Here is a 14,791-nt window from a genome sequence, read left to right on the forward strand (position 1 = left end):
ATATAGAATAAAATACAACGTCTCACTAAAGTCTGTTTAAAATTTGGGAACATATTACAAGCCAATGCTGACGTCCGTAAAGACTGCTGGCTGGAGTTAAGTCAACAATCCCTGAAACCAGGTCAAGGATGCCACGAGTTCATGAGGCCACCTGACCGTCACCATCAACAGGCCTCCTTGTTCTTGTGCAAGCAGGTTTGCTCAGACTCACCAACTGCCAGCAAAGAAAAAATAAAGCCAAAGGTTTAGCACAGGGGCATACGCTTACACTTTCCATCTGTAGCAGTCATCATTAAGTTACATAAGGAGTAGATCAAAGATGCTGCACAAAGCCTGGATGATTATAAATGCTACTAACAGCCAAATTATTTACAGTGCTTTCTGTCACTCACACAAAGAGCTCTTTGACTGAGTGAAAGGAAAGATCCCAATGCTGCTCCCTGACAAACAATTTAGGGAAAACACAAACCATGGCAACAATTACACAACAGCAGAAACAGAGGCATCAAGCCCGAAGAACACTAACAAAAAGTAACGCTCAAATTCTCTTATGTTTTAAAGTATTAACTGCGGCAATTAGGTGTTGTCAGTGCTGTGAAATACAGCAGAAGCCCAACTGAATGTTTCAGTGCAAAGTCAAAGATCCACATTTTGGGATATACATTTTTTTGCTTTCTTGTCAGTACTGATATGACATCATATCTGTCCATGCAACATGAAGCCGAAGCTTGTAACAGTTACTTTAGCTCAACTTAAGTTTTACTTTAAAACTATAAACTGGTGGTCTGGCTCTGTCCTCAGGAATCATGTGGTACAATATTTATGCTATGCTAAGCTATGTGGCTGCCAGGTCTGGAATCATGTTTAATGTACACAAATGAGAGTGGTATTAATGGTATCAGTAACCTGTGTGGCAAACCACCGACCGCAAAACCAGACTTTAATCAACTGAGCTCCAAATGAAACATAAACAGTCAAGTTGACAAGTCATTTATCTAATTTAACTGCATAAATTTAACTGCATAAACCCGAAAGCATGTAACACTCTTCTTCCTGCATGAAAATAATAAAAAATCACCTGGTAAAAAAAACACTAATGAACGCTGGTTAAGCAACAGTACTTCCTGATGCTGAAAGTGGTTTAGCAACAGGATCTTGGTATCACAGTGTGCAGAGTGTTTACAGTAAACATGTGACTACGCAGCCATCTTGCAACAAGGTTATCAGCTGCAAACAATGTCAGAGGTATTAAAACTGCCCACCTTGACCCTGCCTAGCACATTTGACCCGCAAGAGAACACTTTCTTTGAAATAATGTTTTAATCATTGATAGGCTGTTGTTTTCCTTGTGATCTCTCTCTTCGGAAGTAGGCTGCTTTAAAACCTGATATCTTTGAGCCGACGGAGATTAAGCGGCTACATTACCGTTAACAACCACATCTCACACATCAGTTCACCTAATCTCTGGGTGTCGCTCTCTGCTGTGTGGCGAGAGAGAAACGGAGAACGGTTATCATTGCCAAGAGGATTAACCTGTCTAACATGGTTAACATCACAAGTGCCAAGTTTAATGCCACCGTTGTTACAACCATAACATTGTGGAACCACACGTTTGGCTGCCTGCCGTGTTGCAAGCTCGGACGTGGATGTGCATTGCTACAACTGTCTGCAGGTCACACCTACAATTCACACAATGGGTTTTTCACGCATGCTGTTGCTGGAACTTTTTATTTCCCTGCATACATTCAATTTAATCCCTTGAAACAGAAGAAACACTTTTTCACATGGCCATTCAGCTGCACAAAAAGACTGATGAAGCCATTTGGATACTGGATTAAACCACATAATCCAAAAAAAAAATACTAATGAGACAGCTAGAAACAAACATGACCAAAGACAAGTACAAGGACAAGAGATAAAATGCTAATTTTGTACACAGACAAATGCATCCCTGACCACTTCTGAAAGCAGCCTGGGTGCTCAGATCCAATTGTGCTCTCGTGGTGTCCTGAGGAGCCTTCACACTTGTGTTTACAGCTGTTCACTTTAAGCGCAACACAGAGCACATATGGGCAAATACACATTAGTAAGCTTCTGCAGCCTTTTCATGATTACGTAAATTAATTCAACTTGACTTTTGACTTTTCATATGTCTCACATTAAAACTATGAGAGGTGATCAGCAGTGGAAAAACTTGTTGCTGGTTATAAAGCATGCAAATACATGCATGGTTAGAAACAGGAAAACGCAAGAAAATCAAACTTATCAGTAATCATTCTTCCTGCTGTATGCGTGTTCACTGTGTTATCTGAAACATCAGAAGCTTAAACTACAGAATTGTTTTCTTAGTCAACAAATGTAGGCAAAAAAAAAAAACAAATCACACAAATTATGTTAAAGATAAAGAGCCTTGCATGCATGTTTTTAGTTTAATTTGACTTACAGAATACCCTATGGCTTCTATTTAGTCAGATTAAACATTCATTGCAGAAAAACAGAATAGGTGAAAAGACTAAAAACAAGCTAATTTGCTCTCAATGTCTAAGCTTTCCCATAGTTTCAAACTGTAAGACATTTCAATTATGCCTGAAGAAGCTCAAATCCTTGCTTCCATCAGATCAATTTAAAACCTTTTGCTTTCACTCTGAAAACACTCCACCTCTTACCTCAACCCAAACATACTCTTGCATCAGCCACTACCTTTGAGGAAATTTCTTTTCCACAAGTCACACTACAGAAACTGTGGTCTACTTAAGAACTGACAGTAGAAACAGCTGTGCATTTCTCACCCACCCTGCTGCAGACAGAGTGAAGACTGAAGTCAAAAGGCTTTTTGCTCCAAAAAAAAAAAAACAGTATTGAGAAGAATTTTCATTTTTTAGTAAAATCCCACTGCTGCTGTAAATCAGTGTCTGAAGTGTTGTAGCCTTATTTTCATGAACCGTATAAACCAGATTGCAAAGTCAGGCATACTCACTTTATCAAAAGTTCCTTAAAGAGGTTCCAGGATTGTTCCTTTACTCTCTTTTTGAATATATGTATTTTGAAGACAGATGATAGACAAGTGAATGGATGAGGAGCGAAAGCTCTTTTGTAACTCAGGTGAGAAAGCAGGCTTTTAAAATGGAGGAGGGAGGTCCTCTTTTGACCAATGAGAACAGACAGGGTTCACAGGCCACTCCTTCTTTGAGCATGATAGGCATCCTTGTAACACCCCCATTACACACACACACACACACACACACACACACACACACACGTCTGCCTGCCTTAACAGAAATGAGCAAGAAGGCCAGAACAGATGGAAGGAGAGATTAGAAAACCTAAAATTCGATGTGAAAGAGTACAGACTACAGATAGATTGATAGATAAGGGTTGAAAAGACAGAAGAGGAAACAGGAAACTAAACTGTAACATCATCAGAGCATTTGTCACGTTCAGACTAAAGACACCAAAGTGAACTAAAGCTGTTAAATACTCAGAGCCCCTTCAACATGTGATCACATGACCTGCCACATGACCACGAGCATCCCATTCTGCAAAATTATGCAGACAAAACTCATGTGGACTGATGAGGGACCGAGGTCACTGAGAGCTGCTCACCAACCACGTGTGGACTGATCACACCCACACACTTGAACATCTAACCTTGAGAGGAGCATTATTGACATAATGTATCCCCTCCAATTTACCCTAATCTAAACTAAGTCTTACCTAGACCTTAAAACTAAGTCCCAACCTGGAAACAGCTCTTGGAGACAGCCAACCAAAATGTCGTCACTTTCCAAAAATGTCCTCAGTCTGTCAGTTAAAAAAACTGTTCCCATAGCAAGTACAAGTAAACACACACTTAACAGGACTGATTCTTGTACCGGCTCTTCTGTACCTTCGAAGATACATGCTCAATTGTTTGCACATGCAGCCACATACACACACACACACACAGATGCCCAGGAGTGCTGTGGGCAACTGTTGGGTGCTTTCGGAGTAGGCCGTGTCGGCGGACGACCAATCAGAGGACAGGGTAGGCGATGCCGCTGTGCCCAAGGTCGTGTTCATGTCAGGGATGAGGTTTTATCTCTCTCTGCAGCAGTGAGGAACAAAAAACAACACTGTCTTTTTTTTCCTTTAAAATCCCAAAAAGTTTTGTTTTACAGTGGGTGACTTGAAACCGTGACATCTGACGAGTGGAAACTTTCTATGCGCAAAATGCTACTCGGTCATAAATGAAGACAAGAGTTTGTTCTAAACTCGCAAAGGAGAAATTCTTCAAATGGAAACCCAATGAATGTAATTAAATTAAAGTCTAGGAAAATCTATGAGTGTGCCTGTAATGGTCTCAAAATGAAACTTCCTTCCACCGTCATCCTTGAAATAAAAAAGACAACAGTAATACTAGCGTTGTTTAAATCATGACAAATAATTTTTCACTGCATACAATCTCAAAGGCTGACTAGTTACATGAAAGCTAGTAACTAGTTGTTACAATGACAACTAGTTAGAATTAAAGCAATAGCTTACTAACTCTAACTGCTAATTTTCTAAAAAAAAATGATGTTTGAAATAAACAGAGTTAGTTTGGCTAAATTGGGCCATGACGTACTGTCAAGTGTCTACCTGTGACAAACAGGTATGATCCTAACTAACCATATCATCCAGCCTAATATGTGTGTTTTATGAAAAGAGTCTCGTGGACAGAAAACTTCACTTATTCAGTGAAAGATTTGCCTGAAACAGGATGGCCTAGAGGACAAGTTTATAATGTCACTTTCAGTTTTCTTCTGACTTCTTCCAGTCAATGTTCAGTCATTCTTCCTTGTTTCCTGCTCTGTGCTTATTGCCTCATGCATGAATCAAACCTTATAATAATTCTTTTTGTAAAATGTCATCTTACTACCCTACTGCAGGAGCTTGCCAGGATATTTTCGTTCACTTGTTGCTTAGCTCAATTTTCCAAAGTACGAAGTATGTTTATATGTGTGGAAGTGTTTGCCTTTTTGGTTTTGTTTTGACACATAGTCAAATAAGATCCGAGATGAGGCAACACCATTTGCTTACTTCATTGTATCTCAGTGCACAGCTGCTGATCTTTTAGACATCTGGTTCACCACTGAGTTTAACCTGTGTGTGCATAAGATCTCACAAGGATCCCGGTGTTCTAAGCAACCAACCAAACAAGTGGAAGTGTGAATGTGATAATGTCTGTTTCAAGACAACAACACAGTGTTGACATCCGCCGGTCAATCAAGGATGAAGGGGTTATTAACCTCCCCTTATCTGACCAAAACATCTCTAGCATAACACCATGGACTATAACTTGTACCCCTGCTGGAAAGGATCAATCAGCCCCCTTCCTGTGATCATTATGAGGTAGAATATGAAGACCTCTAAATGAAGCCTGTACCTCTCAAACCCCGTGTGACATATACCATACACAGTCTGCTGGTTAATCATGGGCTGAATGACATCCAACATCTGCTCAAATATAAAATGAAAGATTTTCCTTGGATTATCAAAGAGGTAAGACATTGTGAAAGGAAAACAATGTATTTATTGAATGGCATTATAAGTCTTATGAATTCTTTGAAAGTAAGGCAGCCTCCATAAGAATGTCACAGGTCCAGTGCAGCAGATATTTCCATCCCCTGCGTGTAAAATCAGCTCTTGTCTGCAAATAGGTGGCTGTTATATGATGTAACATACTTATGACACTTAGTCATTGTTATTTATAGAAACGTGTCCAATACTTGTTTATCCTCCATTAAAGACAAGCCTCTGATCAATTGCATCAAGTTCCTCTGAAATCATTATAAACATGTCTTATATATCAGATTAAAAAAAGAAAAACTTTGTTGGGTCACTTAGAAACAAGGAAATTGTTTTTGCAACATAAATTCATGAATCAGTGCTCTGACAGATAGTGGAAAGTTATCAAAGCACGCTTACTTCACACTGGCTCAGTTACACAAATTAACAGGCGTCACAGGAGCTACAAATTGCAATCAAAGTCTTTAACAGGAAGCCATACAATCAATGTAATGAAGGGATTTGAAAATACAAATGTAGCTGTTAGAGGGAAATGGATATCCGGTGATTCATTCTTGACATAATCTGCCTGTTTCTCTGACTGCAAGAGATTCAGAAATAATCAAAAAACTGTCATTTAGAAACTTACCCACAACTTACTTACCAAATTGATTCCAATTACACAAGCATCACTAGCAAACTAAGTTCAGTAAAATCACTTTCTCTTTAATTCCCACATCCCTCTCTGATGTCAAGTAACAAGAATAGTTCGACACTCTTCCAAAAGTGTTAAAATGACAAGCTGAGGTTTACTGATTGGTGAATACTTCTACGTATTGTGTAGGTTATTGGGCTTATACCCGGAACAGGGAAACTAATTTCGTTCCACCTTATTTTCTACATGTGTGAAATGACAATAAAGCTCCTTGAATCCTACTTGGGTAGGAAAAATGACTTCCTGGAGTCACGTGGCAAAGAGTCACAAGTTGCATACACTCCAGGAAACAAAGAATGTGCTGGTGGGCAGGTTCTTAGACACTTCTGACAGTCTTAAGGCTATGCTAGGCTAAGTTAAAAGTCTACTGGCTGTAGCTTCACACACTAATTTTTTAAGTGATAACGCACACTTCCTCAGCTCAAATTACTACAGCCTCAACGTCATCTCTCTAACACGAATGGTAACAGAAACTTAATTGAGACATAGATGTTTGCAATGCACCGCTTTCATGTAAGTGGTTCAACCCTACCCAATCAAACATGGCTACCAATGAAGCATGTCATGTAGGACAGATTTACAGCTGCTACTTATAGTTACTTTGGAGGCTACTCCTTTTAATCTTTATATGCAGCACTTGGGCTGTAGAGCTGCAGAAACACAACCACATCACACAGAGCTGAGAGCAACACACATCTGTGTTGAACCGAGTGCACATGTTTCTCCAGATGATCCAGTCTGTGCCTCCACTTGGGGGGGAGGAATTTATTATCTGTGACATGTCAAGACAACTCCCTCTCTCCTTTCTTTAGCCTTTTCACCCACTGACACGTGAACTATCAGGCCATATCATAGTCCACTATTAACATCTGGTTCCAATAAATCAAGGCGCCATTTTTGTAGTTGGTTAGGACAAAAATAAATACATCTAGCAGATTTCAGTTTTAAATAACTATATGTTTGTTTTACACTAAACTTATCCTAAAATGCTTTCATTCAGGAATTTACTTACAGCCCTCTGATGTTTTTTAAAAGACTGCAGTGGCCATTAAGTAATGCCTGACAAATCTGATGTCTAGTATTGGCTTTTATTCACCTGCATATTTCTGATTCCTCAGTGTACATGCAGAGTGTGTGCAAGTCTTTCAGCCAGAGCCATCATTTATCACCTGGCAGGTATTATAGGCCTGTTTCAGACCATCATCTAATACACAACTACAGTGGTGTTTGCAACCTAAGACAGATTAAACTGTACAAAGCTGTGCCGCATGGTTATTTTCTTTTCACATTCTCTTTATCTGGATTTTGATTAAATAAATCAACTTTGTAATACACATCTGACCTTGTTCAGACCCATGTGCCCTGTATGTCCACATTCTTTTGGCAGCGTGTATGTAAATGTGTCCTGGGACACACTGAGTGATGGCCTACTCAACTGATGTCTTTTGTAACACACCAAGGAACCACAACAAAGGCATTAAAGATTACCAGCTGCCTGATTTCCATTTGATTCACTGTAAGGCAAATTACCTGCCTGGACTGTCTTACCTGCTATGGTAAGCAGCAGATGTTTGTGAACATGCAATCTGTTTCAGTGGACTTCACCGTTATAGTAACCTCAATACTCCTTAAAATTCACGCAGTTTTGAGAGCTGTAAAAGAAGAAGAGAGAGGACTCTGTCAAATTCTTAATAATTTGGGCATTATTGTAAATTCAGCAAATGTTAGATAATTTATTTCTTTGTGGAAAAGATGTTGTGTTTGTTTGCCTCAGTGATGTATCCATTTATTTGCATATCAATGGGGGAAGTGAGATCCGATCAATGTGGTCACTTGAGATGCATGCTGAGATGCATTGTAGTGCCAAGTGTGAACTGCCGGACCTTAAGTTGTCCACTTGGGATCTCTCATGTTAACACAGGTCTAAACAGGCTCCCCGTCTCAGAGTCACAGCTCTTTCACAGTGTCAGTGCCACTCTGCCACCATAAAGGCCTACCACGGCCAAGCAAGTGGCTCTGCGAGACTGTATATAGACACAGCAGTAATTTGAGCTAAATGCTAACGTCAGCATGCTCACAGTGACAATGCAAAAATCTAGATGGTTAGCAAATATTGTTGATCATGTTCAACAGGAACAAGAACAGTCAGGATATCACCAAAGTCAGTAGGATTCATCCAATGAGAACCACGAATTACTGTATTAAATTTTATGGCAATCCAATAGTTAACTGTAGACCAAAGTGCACAGTGGGTCCGAGAGGACTGAAATTTTATCTGCGCTGTATGTCTTGTATGTATAGCATATTTGACAATAAAGTTGACTTTACTTGACTTGACTTGAAGTTGCCATTCCTTGCTGCTAACAAGGCTAACAACACAGAGGTGGGAGACTGGGGATGGGGATTTATCCATATAAAAGGTCCAAACCACTACAATACAGCAGATAACAAAACTTGTCTTCGTTTCCTTTCACTGACAAAACCAATGTCAAAAGCTGCAACAAATAGGTTTAGTATGCTCGAAATTCCAGTGTAAGGCAAATGGAAACTTCTGTCATTTCTGTGGACTATTAAGCAAAAGACAGCAAAAGGCAAAAAAACTCAGTGTGGTCATGTGACATTAAAGGCTAGTTGGCCTTTAGTAAACACCATACTGGCCTTTTGTACATGAGCATGGTGTGTCATAACCTTGTTTGTGAACCCGTTCTTGCGGACCCTCGCCCAGTTCATCTTATCAGTTAGTATTGATCTGACCGCACATGTGTACTAATAATGACGGCAGCATCTTGCTTTGTAACAATGTGTAATTCTTTTCAAGATCAAGGTTTCGACATGAACATTAAACGGCTAACCTCCAACCAGGATATTTTATTACATCATTTCAGAAGCTGAAACCATCAAAAGATGATTTCAGCTTCTGAGAGTTCAGCAACTCTTCAGTGTAATTCAACATCATACAGCCAGTGTTTATGTCTAAATATCTGCACTTGTTAAGAACAAAGATGTCACTGGCCAAACCTGTGGGACAGACTGCTGTTACAGCAGGACGCCACATTTAAAGAATAATCTGATAATTTTCTTGTCTGGCTGGTTTGCTCCATTTTGGAAACTGGCCAAGTTAAACAGAAAAACGACAAACACTCAGAACAAACATACAGAACATCTTCCAGTTTATTAGTGTAGTACAAATATGTTAATACCCAGAACTAATGTGACTGCTTATTTCAACATAACAGTCAACAGTCGTAATGACCTGTCCTGATACATGCATGACATATTCTGTAATCAGTATCGAATTAAGTGTATTCCTTTTTTTAAAAAAATGTTATTATTGATACTTAATATTGATTTGATTTCAATTTGTATTTAATTGCCATGAAACCTGACCTTTAATGTGATCTCTAGCAGGTTCTTTTAACATTATTTAAGTGTAATTTCAAAATCTAGGTAATGTAAGATATCAAACCACTGTGCTCTGACAGATTTTACTCTTTTCTATGTGTCCATTTACAAGACAAAGTGAAGCTCTTCATTGAGTGACCCACTTTATGTTGCATCACTGACCATGAACCTGGTCTCATTATTTTGAGGCCCAGCTGGGGACATTTGGACACTGGTTAGTTTTGACAAGCCACCATGTTGGAAGAGTGACAGAAGGAGACTGTAATGACATCACCTACCCATTTCTTATCTCTCCACAGGATTGTGTTTTGATTTTAAAAGTTGTAGTTCAACTTCTTATGAATAAATCCTAGTTCAGATAGAAGATGGATATAGTGAGATTAAAAACAAAGCAAATTTAATATGTAATTCTTTTTGGTTAAAATGTAAGTCAAAGGTGACATGTTGAATGCTGACTGTAACCCTTTTTTACCCTTGCTGGATGCTCTAACGCTAACCTTTCAATCCTTGATCAAACAATGCAGTCTACAATGAAAAGTTTGACATTTTGGGAATTATTACTTGCTTTCTTGCCCAGAGTTAGAGAGCTTGATATCACCCTGTCTGTATCTGGATAGCTTTGGTCAGCAGAAAGATTTGAAACAAGGTAGGAGGAATTCTGGATCCTGTTTGAAGTTAACAAAAGTTGGGTACCAGTACCTCTAAAGCTCATTAATTAACAAGTTATATCTCATTTGTTAAATCTGAACAAAAGTCAAGACTGTTAAGCTGTTTCCAACTGTTTCCAACTCTTTATGCTAAGCTAAGCTAACCAGCCTATCAAAAAAACAGGCAAATGTCCAAACACATTGAAAGCACCTGGCATGTGCGTTTTGAAGCACACATATTGTTTTGAAAAACCGAACATGCACCAAAAACCTTGAGAGGTGTGTCAAACTTCCCTGACCGCCCCTTACTTCGACTTGTTTAGATTTTGAAACCTCAAATGAGCACCCAGTGACCAAAGATGTTTTTTTCCACAGCCACTGTACCTGTTTGTAGAGAGCTGAAAAGAATAAAAAGCTAAGGTGAAAGAGAGGAGAGAAAAAGAAAGAAGGCAGCTGAGCCCCACTAGGTACTGCATGTTGTGAGCACACATTGAAATCTCTTCATTCAAGTCCAAATTCAGCTATTCTGAATGCCTGGAGTTCTGTAATGCGGAGGAGAAGGTTGTGAGCAGACAGGAGGAGAGGTCAGAGTGAGAGTGAGTCTCGGTGGGTTTGACATGTGTGTTTATGAGTGTGTGTCTGTTTCGGGGGCCCTTGTGCGCAACTGCGGTCGTCTCCGTCTCTATGAAATACTACATTTTCCCAAAATACTGCTGGTTCTGTGGTGCTGGTGTGTTAAATCTGATGCTTGCTGTGCACCGTATGAGCATCAAATAACACGTGCCACACATGGTGCGACAATTATCACTTTCAATGCGGTTGGCCAGAGTCCATTGCTCTACATTATTTCCACACAGTGATAAAAATATAACTATCTATCACAATGACTTGTTGAAGGGAAGTGGAACTCAACTGGAAGAAATGTCAGAACTTTAAGGGTTTATGCATCGGACTTAACAAGTAGCACTAGTGAACAGTGAGCGGACACGTAAATAAGTGATAGTGTTATAGCACACATTATAAACTCTGTTGTCAAGTAGTCATCACAAGTTTTGTATGGTGATCTAAGTGTTCAAACAGCCATGTCGGCAAACATCCTTCCAAGATTATAGAATCTTTAGACACTGAACCCCTGCAGCTGACCTCTGACCACCATGTGGAGGGTGAGAATACAAAGGGAATTTCTCTGTGAAGATCAACAACTTATCAAATTTTAAAAAAAACTCTGATGTGTAAGGTTGCCTTGCAAGCATTAGAACAATCATCAGTGGAAATTCCACGTTAGTGACTTATGTAATTCTACAGGTAAAAATAGGCAGCCTCTAACATTATCCCACCTTCTCAGGTTTCAACAGATCGTGTTGACAGCGTTTTGGAAAACGGCCTAATTCCTCTCCCCTTTGTGGCACTGTCTCATTTTGTCTTTGTGTTATTGATACCCGCTCCTTTGAAACTGACTCTACATCTGGCTCATTGGCTCATTCACACTCCAAGTTACATCAGCCAGTGCCAACAGCGCTTCAACCCCCAGCTACACAGCAGGGTCTGACCTACATATGTCATTTAAGTCTCCTGAAAGCCAATGAGAAGCCACAATCCACAGCCAAGCTCTGCATTGCTGACAGGTGTTTGAATCTGTGCTGCTGTCTCCCCTCACCTGGGGCTTTCATAAAGTTACTGAGAAGGTTTTTGCTGGGTGTTTTTAACGAAATGTTTTATTAGAGTACATGTGTGTAACATTATAATGGCACGCCACCAATTTTCTCCTTGGTCAGTTTACTTATCTTGTTGAGGATTACTCAGCTTGGAGCAGGAGTATCTTCGGTGGCTCTGGAGAGAACTTTTTATATTTGAGAAAAGTTATAAAAGTTAAATTCAAGCTATCATCATCAGGGTTATCTCAGCTTGCAGACTCCCTCACACTGCATTTCAAAATGGCATGGATCATGAAAAGTGTAGGCATTTAAGTGTAAAGTAGGGTCTAATTGAGGAAGTTATTGAGCTGCATTATGGGAAATGTGTGTGTGTGTGTGAGTCTGTACAGCCTTTACACCATGAGTGTGCAACATAAAGCTTTAACATCACCCAAATAATCATGAAACACATTCACTTGCAAGGACTTATATAGATATACAGAAGAGAACATTAACAGAACATTAACAGAACATTAAGAACATTTTTAGCTCACTACTTTCTCTTATGCAAGTGAGGTGCACAGAGAACAGAGCGAATCTGAAACTGTAAATGCACAGTCACTATGTGGCAACCAAGTATTTTTAGCAGTCGGAAGACCGGTGACAGAAACTGAACTTACTGCTTAAATATGCGAAGCCTGGATATTCTCCTGTGTGAATCTGGTCTTTGTTTTCAGTCATGAGCAGCGGCTCTGCTGTATATAGCTAGGATTTGGGTGTGTGCTTAAAATGCTGAAATTAAAGTTCCTTAAGACGAAGATGAATGTGAAGTATTGCTGCAAAGAAAATGACTGAGCACATCTATGAAAAGCATCAAGGAAAAGTCACATTTTGTAAAATCCAATTCAAAATCTAAATCATACTCTTCCACCTTACACTCAAATCCATGTGACTTTCTTTCTCAGAGTGATCACCAAGTGCTTACAGAGTCACACAGAGTAAGACCTAAGTTAAACAGCAGTAAACGAAAAAGGAAACTGCACAAAAAAAGCTTCACTGATACGTTTTTGGAGATCAAATAAAGCAAATTTGTACAATATTTCCAACCAGAGCATGGCAAAACTGTGATCTGAGCCTGAGATTGCAGTCATAACATATTTATTAGTTCTCAATGATCCCTGCAGGCCACACTCAGCATGCTGCTGTCTGCTGTTACATAAACCCATGATCCACGGTGTACATTTAGCCATATTTCTATTATTTCTTCTTTTCAAAATAAATGCATCCCTTCAAAATAAAAAAAAATAAAACGATTCATCTCTATGATATATATATGAGTTGCTTACAAAGTGGGAAGAGACGCGAAGAAGCCTGAAGCCTGATGCAAACTGCAACATAATAGCCGCCTTTGTGTTTTCTCTCAGTAAACGCGGAAAGGCAGCTCAGCAAGCATGCAAAAACACAACATGTGAAGTGTAGTTTCAGTCAGTGCGATCGACCGAACACTTCAGTGGAAACATGTGGTTCTGAGTGTAATCTGGATACTAAATTATCACCGGACGCAACACCGAAGCGTAAATGTCTTATATAAATAAAGACGCGTGTTTGGCGCTTAACGCAGCTTTCGATTGACACCAGGCAACACCCTGCAGGAAGCGCTCAACACACCGCTACTGTTGCTCCTTCTCTTAAACATATGATAGTTTGGGAATGTATCAGGGGGGAAAATTATCAGTGGAAAACGACACAAGTCTTTAAAAACAGTCATCTAACACACAAGTGAGTATTTCTTTTATTTTCTTATTAGGCTGGAAAACATTCCCTGCTTTTTCTCCTCCAGTCTACTATTACTAAAGAGAATTAAACTACCCGCTTCCAAGGCGTCAAAGCTGATGGTCAGAATTAACCAGCAAATCCCATGCAGGTTAGAGGATAAATGAAAAGTAAAGCGAGGACATGGAAATGTTGGGGTCTTACCTAGTGTTTCCGTGTGGAGGACAGCTGTCGCAGGCGGCGGAGGAGGAGGCGGACTAGTGAAGACAAGAGTTGGAGACCCTTCCCATTTAACAAGCAAGGAGTCTGAGTGGAAATTTCCATCTGCCATGTGATGATGGCAACCCCTGAAGCGTCGTGTTTCACCGCCAAGCACTGCTGGGGGGCGGACTGGGGGGAGACAAACTTTATTCTTACTCAGTCAGTCCCTTTTCTGAGTACTCGTTTGACAATTGGCAGAAATTGGCAGTTTGGATTCACTCGGTCTAACTGTTCCCATTACTTCATCTTTAATATATTATGTGAAGATACAGTACTCAGTATGCATATTTACACAGACCGGAGAGTGTTTGTGTAACATTTCAGATAAAATGAAAAGGTTTATTTAATGATTGTGTGCCTACACTGATGGGATCCTTTGTTTACATTCCGCCTGGCCACGTTGTAGGGAAAGAAAGGGGCGCTCCGCACTCCCGACCCGCTGGGATTATGTTTTAAAGGGGAAGTGTGGAGCAGAACCAGGAGCATTTACAGAGGTGGAATTTGTCCCATAAAGTTTATCAATAAGGTGTGACGCATGCGTCATGGCGAATGGTGGATTACACTATAGTAATTGCAGTTGTGATGAACTTGTTACTTTATATCCATTTTATTCCGCTTTTTACTCTCTATATTTTAGAGGGAGATACAGTACTTTTATGAGCCTTTATCTGTAACCTACAGCTCCTTAACAGTTTTTTTAAAAAAAAAAAAAAATACACTATTGAGGATTAAACTACCTAACAGTGTGGTGGTTAAAAGTAGCTTCACATTGACCATAACGTTGAAATTCTGCTTTTCTTTAATTAACAGTGATAACATGTGCTAATTATGAC

At 39.7% G+C, this 14,791-nt stretch overlaps 1 protein-coding gene across 3 annotated transcripts in view; it reads right to left on the minus strand.

Annotated features, from left to right (window-relative positions):
• The window catches only part of slc38a4 (solute carrier family 38 member 4), a 33,734-nt gene extending 19,686 nt beyond the window's left edge, over positions 1 to 14,048 (minus strand). Inside the window, exons 1-2 of one of the 3 annotated variants that reach the window (XM_046378482.1) lie at positions 13,902 to 14,048; positions 7,790 to 7,893 (exon numbers count right to left, since the gene is read on the minus strand). The gene's annotated coding sequence lies outside the window, so the exon portion shown is untranslated. Of the gene's footprint in view, positions 1 to 2,977; positions 3,168 to 7,789; positions 7,894 to 13,901 lie in introns of those variants that run through there. The other 2 variants (XM_046378483.1, XM_046378481.1) reach the window with 2 other exon arrangements.
• Between the last annotated feature and the right edge of the window lie 743 nt (positions 14,049 to 14,791).

The sequence above is a fragment of the Scatophagus argus genome, chromosome 22 (genome assembly GCF_020382885.2).
Source record: "Scatophagus argus isolate fScaArg1 chromosome 22, fScaArg1.pri, whole genome shotgun sequence".
In the NCBI taxonomy this organism is placed as follows: Eukaryota; Metazoa; Chordata; class Actinopteri; family Scatophagidae; genus Scatophagus; species Scatophagus argus.